This window comes from Neopelma chrysocephalum, unplaced genomic scaffold (assembly GCF_003984885.1).
Source record: "Neopelma chrysocephalum unplaced genomic scaffold, ASM398488v2 Primary Assembly neopelma1_94889, whole genome shotgun sequence".
Taxonomy (NCBI): Eukaryota; Metazoa; Chordata; class Aves; order Passeriformes; family Pipridae; genus Neopelma; species Neopelma chrysocephalum.
In genome coordinates, this window is record NW_020923594.1 from 20,013 (window position 1) to 29,568 (window position 9,556).

The following is a 9,556-nucleotide window of genomic DNA, read 5'->3' on the forward strand; positions in this document are numbered from 1 at the left end:
CACCCCCCCAAACTACTGCCTGGGTTTGTTGCCTGGGGGTCTCTGCAGCAGCAAGCACAGCACCACACTGACTGCTCTGGGGTGTGCAGGCATTTGTGGTTCTGACTGTCTCACACACACCCCCAACCTTGGGATGAATCTGGATGTCACTGGATGTGATGTCACAGGGACAGTGTGATGTAACAGGAAGGAGGTGATGTCACAAGGCAGGTGTGATGTCATAGAGGAGCTGTGATGTCACATGATGGATGTGACATCATAGGGAAATGTGACATAGGGGAGGTGCGATGTCATGGGGAGGATGTGATGTCAGAGGGGAGGACGTGATGTCACAGGGATGATATGATATCACAAGGGAAATGTGATGTCATATGATGGATGTGATGCCATAGAGGAGATGTGATGTCACAAGAAGGATGTGATGTCCCAGGAAAGATGTGATGTCACAGGGGAGCTGTGATGTCACGGAGAGTATGTGATGTCATAGAGGAGCACGTGATGTCACAGGGATGATATATCACAGGAGAGATGTGATGTCATATGATGGATGTGACATCACATAGGAACTGTGATGTCATGGGGTGGTGTGATGTCATAGGAGATATGTGATGTCAAAGGGATGATGTAATGATGTCACAGGGATGATGTGATGTCACCGGAGAGATGTGATCTCACAAGGGAGATGCCATGTCGTATGATGGATGTGATGTCATAGGGAAGATGTGGTTGCACAGGGGAGGACGTGATGTCACAGGGATTATATGATATCACAGGTGAGGTGCGATGTCATGGAGGAGATGTGATGTAACAGGGGAGATGTGATGCCATATGATGGATGTGATGTCATAGAGCAGTTGTGATGTCACAGGAAGGATGTGATCTCATAAGGGGAGCTGTGAGGTCACACAAAGGACATGATGTCACAAGAGGGATGTGATGTCACAGGGGAGCTGTGATGTCATATGGGATCTGTAATGTCACGAAGAGGTGTGATGTCACAGGGTGGATATGATGTCATATGATCGATGCGACATCATCGGAGAGATGTGATGTCACCGGAAGGATGTGAAGTCATGGGGGAGATGTGATGTCACAGGGACAATATGATTTCACAGGAAGGATTTGATGTCACAGGGGTGCTGTGATGTCACAGGGAGCATGTGATGTCATAAGGGAGCACGTGATGTCACAGGGATGATGTGATAACACAGGGGAGCTGTGATGTCATCAGGAGGTGTGATGTCAGAGGACGTGTGATGTCACAGGAAGGATGTGATGTCATATGATATGATTTCACAAGAGAGGTGTGATGTCTTGATGGATGTGACATCATTGTGGAGATGTGATGTCACAACAGGGATGTAATATCACAAGGGAGATGTGATGTCACAGGGGAGGTGTGCTGTCACAGGGAGGATACGATGTCACAGGCGAGCACAGGATGTCACAGGGATGATATGATATCGCAGAAGATGTCACAGGGGATTTCTTATGTCATGGGGAGGTGCAATGTCATAGGGGAGATGTGATGTCACAGTGGAGGACATGATGTCGTAGGGATTATATGATATCACAGGAGATATGTGATGTCATATGATGGATGTGACGTCATAGGGGAGCTGAGATGTCACAGGAAAGATGTGATGTCACAGGGGAGTTGTGATGTCACAGGCGATCACGGGTTGTCACAAGGGAGATGTGATGTCATATGATCGTTGTGACATCATAGAGGAGATGTGATGTCACAGTAGAGGTGTGATGCCACAGGAGAGCTGTGATGTCACGGGGGAGGACATGACGTCACAGTGATGATATGGTATCACAGGAGATATGTGATGTCATACAATGGATGTGATGTCATAGGGGAGATGTGATGTCATAGGGGAGGTGTGATGTCACAGGAAGAATGTGATGTCATGGGGAGCATGTGATGTCATAGAGGAGGGACACATCCCCCCCCCAACCTTGCTCCAGCTAAAACCGTGGAATTTGTCTTTGTTTCCCTTGGGTTCAAGGTCAGGCTGTTTTATTTCCATGGATGTCTAGAGATGAGTTCAGGGTAACTCAGACCTTTTGGTGAGGAAGGAGTTGTTTATTCTTGAACATTTGAACTCAGCCTTTGTTCCTGGTTTCTTCCCACTCTTTCAGAGCAGTTCATATCCCAGGGTGAAAGCTCTGATTCCCCAGCACAGTCAGGTTCTCCTGAGCTCAGGATGTTTCACTGGTCTTATTTATCTCTGGTATTAATTCTGTGCCAAATTCTTGCTTCCTAGGTCAGAGAAATGTTAGAAGAGAGAGAATCTCACCTTGATCTTGGACAGAACACTTATATACTTCTTTATTCTATTGAATTCTTCCCTTCTAGTTCTGGATGACAGGACACCCATGTGGAAAGTCCCTTTTCTGGTTTCCAGGACTTAAAATCGATGCTTTTCTGATGTGGGTATTTATTGGAGTGTTATTTATTTAACTGTGAGTGTTGAATTGAGTGTTCCTTGCACCTTTAAAAAGTGCAACCCTTTAAATCTATTGTTTTAAAAACCATGCATTAGATGTCAGACGGCACAAAGACAGCATGTAGAGATAACCCTGATGTAGGTGATGGTTCCAGTCACCCTGTGTATGGATAAAAGATTTCCAAGGCTTTGTTCCAAGGTCATTCCCCGCCCCCACCCTCTGCCTGCTGTGTCCCTGGCACCTGATTGGCCGCTGCCCCACCAATGAGCCGTCCCAGGGGATGCAAATGTTCCACCCTGCTGCATATTCATGAGCTCGGGGTGGGGCTTTGAGCCCTTGCGGGCAAGTTTTTGGCGAGCGTTCCCGTGCCAAGTGCACAGGGTCGACCACGGAAACTTTGCTTTTCCCCGCGGGGCGCACAGAGGATTTGTCGCCGGGCGCACATGGACTCGGGAGAACTTTGCCTGCCGGAGCCACTCTCCCTGCACCGCAAGGAAGAGCAGGTACCGCTCCCCGCCCCCACCCCACCACAATTTATAAGTGTGGATATGGATATTCTTTAGCCCTAATTTCTTCACTTGGATCTTTTCCTGAAAAACTGAGATCCTTTGATCTCAGTATAAACTACGAATTAAGTGGGAAGAGTTTTTCTGAGGTTTTTCTCAAAAAGCAGGCTTAGGGAAAGAAGGCCCTCAGGTACTTTGGGGGACCTGTGGAGAGCTGAGCAGGAAGGCTCAGTAAAAGAACAAAACCATCACTATGCAAAACTATGGAAAGATGAAGGAGCTTCGGGAAGCCCTTCACGTCTGCAAAGGGTTTAATCTTTTTTAACAGCTTACAGGAGATGGTGGCTCTGAGCCTCCTCCCCTTCAAATTCAGCTTTTGGCACAGTTGTTTGCAATGGCTTAAGTGTTGAAGGACATGGTGAAGCAGATCTAGGATTTTGTTTTCTGCCTCTTTAGGTTGTTCCTGTGTTGTGCAGAGACCTTGCTTGTTGGAGTGCTGGTGTCTGTTCCTGGCAGCAATGACAAGGCTGAGTGCAGGAACAAGGAGGTGCTCTGGTACAAACCACTTGTCTGAAGTAAACAATGTCTTTTAGGACTTTCCCGGTATCTGAGGCACCTGCTGTTTAGATCTGCAGCAGACTTGCTGGTAGGCTACAGTAGGACCTGTGAGCAGGATGGAGAGAAAAACACCCACGAAAAATGGAAAAAGAGAGGCCTCGTCCACTTCTCCTCACCAATTGGGTCCCCACTGAGGCAGGCTGGGCAGGAATGGCATGGAATGATGTGACAGGGTTATCACTGTGTCACTGTCTGTCAGGCTGAACCTCTGTGTCTGCATTTTGCAGCCCACTGAAAGCTGAGGTGAAGCAGTGAGAAGTGGCAAAGCTGCAAATTGCAAGTCAGCCCCAACAAGACCTGCATTTTAAAAATGTTCTTCTAACATGTTACTTGCCAGCAGCAGTAAGTTGCTTGGCTGGGAAGAGGGATAAAAACACCTTTGGTCTGTGTAAAGTTCGAGTTAGGAAACTTGCAAATACTCCTTGGCTTTTTATTAGAAGCAATGAAAAATGTTGAGCTGCTGTTTTGTCTATCTCATTGTAAATTTGCAAATTCATTTTTGAGCTGAATCAAATGGTGATGTAATTACATACTTCTCCTAATTATTGAGTAATTATATACTTCTTATAATTGCTGAGTAATCACACTGCTATAACTAGAATTTAATGTTACAACTAATTGTATAATTACTGTTTATTAATGTTGTTATCCAGGCAACTTGGAATAGAGTGTTATCCTTTTAATTCATATTCTGTTACTCAAAATTGTATTTTTAAATATAGTATAGTTAGCCATTGGAAGAAAGATTAATAATGGAATAAAAATATCGGCAGAGGAAACACATGTGGATGAAAATAAAAATATTAACCTGTTAAAACTGTACTGTAGATAGAAAAAGTTTAAGTTTCACATGAATTTGGCATATAAATTGCTACTAGGCAACCCATTTTTATGCTTAAAGTTTGAATCTGTCCTATGTGCCAATCTGTCAACACTAATTTTTAAACTTTCCTACACGTTGGAGGGGAAATGTTTAAAAAATGCATCTTTTTTGCACAGCCAGCTGAGTCCTTAAGTGTTTCATGTCACTAGAACCTTGAGAATGTATATGTCATATCTACAGTTGGCCATTTCTAATTATTGTTAATAAAATAATGGGTGCATATGACAGTCACATGTTGTTGTGTGATGGTCACAAGTACTCAGTCACAGACACTGGAGAAACTGTGATGGATGACAGGAGAAATGTGCTTTGTTGGGTTGTATCTGCTCCCAAATCACACCCAGGGACAGTTTCACAAAGGTGCAGAAGGAGGGTTTGATGTACAATTGAAGAGCTGAGTTCAAGGAATGTGGATGCATTTTTCTGGTGCTGGTTGAGCAGCCTGGGTCCATAAGAGTAATGTCAGACAAAATAACTTTGCTCCTGCAGGATTCTGTGTGTGGAATGTGTGAAACGTGGTTGTTCTTCTGGCAGGATAAGAAGTTTTGCCTTCATTGCTGTATCTAAAACGGGGTCTGGGTCTTGTGTAAACTTCAGTGAAATCCAAACTGAATCCATCAGGCTCCATGAAACCATTCCACCTTCACCCTGCTGGAGTCTGTCCGGGTGCTCTGGCGCTGTGGCACGGTGTCATCCAGGGAGAATTTAAGCAATAAGGAACTGGGCTACAAGGCAGGTTTATGAAGAGTTTTACAAAACTGCCCCCCTCCACAAAACCTCAGAAAATAAGTGTGTCAGATGTTACCAGAAGAATCATTGAAAACACCCTTTGTGCCACTCTGTGAACACCAAAATAATGGAATTGCATGGACTTGTATCGTAAGTAAATCAGAGATTGTTTATAGGAATCCCCAAATTAGAAGAAAATCCAGATCACTCCTCTGTGGTAAAATGTCCTGTGAGCAGGACTGAAATGTGCTGCACACACACGTGTTAGAGCAGATCATGGAAATATGGGAGATTGGAAAACTGTTTTCAGATTTAATAGCATTTCAGTTTTAACAGCTCATTTAAAACTTGAATGAAAATGTGTAAATCTAAGGAGCTTCCCTTAAAAAATTAATTAAAACATTGATTTTCTAGGGTTTTGTAATTCTGTCTGATCTAGGTTTTGTAGAGGACTCAGATGTGAATATTCAATCTGCAACCTGTAGCAATGCTTGACTTCACTTACAATATTTTTAATAGTTATATACTGTTTAATCTCATTCTCATACCTGTGATCTTAGACTTGTGTGATTCTGCTGTTGTTTGTAACAGAGAATTTCCTTTGACTTTACTGTGAGAGCTCTCCATGGAATGATGAACAGTAGTAATAATATTAATCATTTATAGAGTACTTTATATGTTAGAAATACAGGATAATCTTTAGATGAGCTCTGCTTTGCTCTCAGATATGTGAAGAGTGAACTCTTCATTGATTTGAAAAAAATTGTTCCTTGACATACCATTTTTTTTAATTTTCTAGTCTTAGTAGGTATTTTGGAAAGGGTTTCTTTATTTTTGTAGGGCAGAATATTCTCTTGTTTCAAGTTTGAGATCTTAAAAGGTTTGCAAAGGACATGTAGGTTGTTGTGGTGTCCTCTGATGATTTCAACTGATAAACTGAATGTTTCAAATCCTTTTATCTTTGAGGGGACTGCAGGCCATGCTGGAAAGCAGGTGTTACTGCAGGTGACTTTTTCTGCTGTATGCAATGAGTTAGCTTATAAACTCCTAAGGGAAGCATTTTTCTGGTGAATTCATAAATTTTTACCAGTGTATCATAGGCACAAGAATTAACACTAACGTTTGGAATTTGCAGTTATCACACAACTTTTCTAGAAGATCAGTAATTTCTGAGAGCTGGCTCCTGTTTGCAGTATATAGCAGTCAGCTCTGCAACTGCGTGATTGCTTCATGGATTTGTTGGTTTATTTTCCAAGATTTACAAGTACCATAAACTGTTGCCAAAAGCAGAAGAAATGATGAATAATATTTTTTCTCCCCAATAGCCAAAATTTCGTGTGTGTGTATGTTATTGGTATAAACAACAAGTCTTCTTTTGAGTAGGAATAAGACTTAGTTCCTAAAGACAGTGAATTGTAGCAGACACAAGGTCTAACATTTGTTCTTCTCCCCCCTTTCTTGTTTTTTCATAACAGATAACGCTCATTATTCGATGGTAAATGACACTCAGAGGTTCTGCAGCAGCAAGAAATTCAATGTGTGGGTACCCATTAAAGGCCTGATTCCATTTTCTCACTACACAGTGCAAGTGAATGCATCCAACAGCCAGGGCAGCTTGATAAGTGATGCTGTAACAATTGTCAGGCCTCCAGGAGGTGAGTAGGAAAAAGTGCTTTTTCTGTGCATGTAACAATTCCACAAACACTCTGTTGAACAAAATGTGATTTGTTATCTCAGTTGAGGACTGGAAGTTCAGAAGAATATGTTTGCATTAGTATTCTTACTAACAAAATTGTCCTTTTTGGCTTCTAAATTGTCACATTGTTAACTTCAAGAACTAGAGAATGAAAACAGTTGTGTAGTTAACATATTGTGAAGGTGAGAGGTGTATTATGTACTTCATTTTTTTCTGTGAATGGTGGTGTATTCTATCAGGGACAGCTGATCTAGTCCAAGAATATAGAGAGACTCACCTGCATTTTGGAACCTGTTTTAGAATAGAAGTTGAAAGTGCTGACAAGGAGCACTTAGTGGATAGACTTAGAGAATTTGTTTAATAATAGTAATAGAAACCATTGGCAATATATTGAGCCAGAATCCGCAAAGTTCTTTAGTTGAAAGAAAGTCAGTTCCAATGTGCTGATTTACAGTGACTGAGGCTCTAAACCCCTCTGGCTGTTTTCTTCATAACAACTGGAAATGAGAGAATTGAGCAAATAACGCCCTGAACACTGTGAGTGTTTTGTTCTGTGGTTTTGTTTTGGTTGGTTGTTGGGTTTTTTTGTCAAGAAAGCTTTTACATTTCCAGCTGGTGTAGGTGTGTCCCTTTTGCATTCCCTTTTCATGGCCATCCTCCAGAATTAGCTTTTTTTGAATAAATGCCAATGGAAACAATTAATTTAAGCCAGTTTTGAATTCTGATGTGAGAGCCTAACAACTCTTGGTCTTGAGAGATGTGTAGGTGTAGCTGTTGAGTAAGAAGAGTGTAGAGTGACATCCATGCCATTTTAAAGGAAAAGAAAAACAAAACCAAAGAAAGAAAAGAAAAATCCCATAAACCTTACAGCTCAAAAATACAGTTAAACTTGAAACAGTTTGCTTGCAAACAGATGAATTAGGTTTGTGTCCAAACCAGCAGAAAGACTTCAGGAAAGTGAGTAAATACAATACAGAGTTTGTGTGACAGATTACTGAGAAATAAGGAAAAGGTCGATTTCCAGCACATTTTATACTTTTTCAATTTTATTGTCACGTTGCACCTAATATTAACAAATATACTTTGTTATAGAATAATAAAACTGCATCTGAGTTTCACTGCTCATTTAAGACTGAGCAGTAAGACAATGTTATTTCTAATGCCAGTGCCACATTTTAATTTTGCACAGCAAAATTTGGTAGTGAAAATGTTACCAAATGACAAAGTAAAGGATCTTTAAAGATAAGCAAGGTTGTGCACAGGTTTATGACAGCCATTCAGACAGACTTTCTTTCATCATTAGATTGTTGTTTATGGCTTATTAATATAATATAATAAGACACGACCCAGCAGCTCAGATGGCAAGCAGTCAAATCTCTTTATTTAAAGGAAAATGCCCCCTTAAAAACCCTTCGGGTGGCAGGTGACCCACCTGCTCAGTGACAGCACAGCACACACTGCTCTTGTGCCTCAGTGTGCTGTCCAGGGACTCCAATACCCAGAGTGCATGCCCTGCATCCCTGGGACATCCCTACAGGAGATGGGCTCAAAGGCTTTCCTGAAGTCAGGAGAGGCACATCCACAGCCTTTCCCTCATCTAATGAGGGGGTCATTTTGTCATAGAAGGAGACCAGGTTGGTCAGGCAGGACCTGCCTTTCCCAAATCCACGCTGGCTGGGCCTGATCCCCTGGATGTCCTGCCCGTGCCATGGGATGGTGCACTCGGTTGCATCCCTTCTGGGCCCAGGGCCTTGTGGGGGTCTAATTGGCAGGGCAGGTCACTGAGCATTTCCTACTGGATTACAGGGGCTTCACTCAGCTCCCCATCACCAGCTTCCAGCCCTGGGATCTGGGGATCCTGAGGACAAGTGGTTTCAGTAGTACAGTCTGAGGCAAAGGAGGCATTAAGTCCCTCAGCCTTTTCCTCCTCCCCTGACACTGTGCTTCCCTCTCCACCCAGCAAGGGATGGAGATTCTCCTGAGCCCTCCTTTTGCTGCCCATGGATTCAGAGACACATCTTTTGCTGTCTGTAAGTGCGGTGGCCAAATTCTGTTCTGGTTTGTCCTTTTCCCTTTGAATTTTCTCCCTACATGACCTCACCACATCCTTGTAGTCTCCCGAGTTTCCTGCCCCTCCTTCCAGAGGTGATAAACTCTCTTTTTTCCCTGAGTTCCAGCCTAAGTTCTCTGTTTGACCAAGTTGTGCTTTTTGCCCCCTGGCTTGTCTTAGGACACATGGGCACAGCTCCTGGAGCTTTGAGATTTCCTTCTTAAAGCACCTCCAGCCTTCCTGGACTCCTTTACCCTTCAGGACTGACTCCCAAGGGACTCCAGCAATCATTCTCTCAAACAGGCCAAAGTCTGCCTGCCCTTACTCCAGGGTGTCAGTTCTGCTGCCCCCTCCTTCCTCCACCCAGAATGGAAAACTCCAGCATTTTGGGGTCTCTGTGCCCAAGATGGCTCCGACCACCACCTCCCCCACTAGTCACAGAATCATGGAATGGTTTGGGTGGGAAGGGACCTTAAAAAGCATCTCAGTCCAACCCCTTGCCATGGACAGGGACACCTTCCACTAGACCAGATTGTTCAGAGCACCATCTAGCCTGGCCTTGAACAACTTCCAGGGATTGGGGCAGCCAGAACTTCTCTGAGCAACCTGTGCCAGGA

At 43.2% G+C, this 9,556-nt stretch overlaps 1 long non-coding RNA gene across 2 annotated transcripts; it reads left to right on the top strand.

Annotated features, from left to right (window-relative positions):
- Nucleotides 1-2,933: 2,933 nt before the first annotated feature.
- Nucleotides 2,934-5,235, top strand: LOC113980644. 2 transcript variants are annotated; one of them, XR_003538186.1, is made up of 3 exons: nucleotides 2,934-2,960; nucleotides 3,420-3,609; nucleotides 4,954-5,235. It is a non-coding gene; the product is annotated as an uncharacterized LOC113980644 (long non-coding RNA). The 2 variants fall into 2 exon arrangements; XR_003538185.1 differs by lacking the exon at nucleotides 4,954-5,235 and adding an exon at nucleotides 3,809-3,983.
- The last annotated feature ends 4,321 nt before the right edge of the window (nucleotides 5,236-9,556 follow it).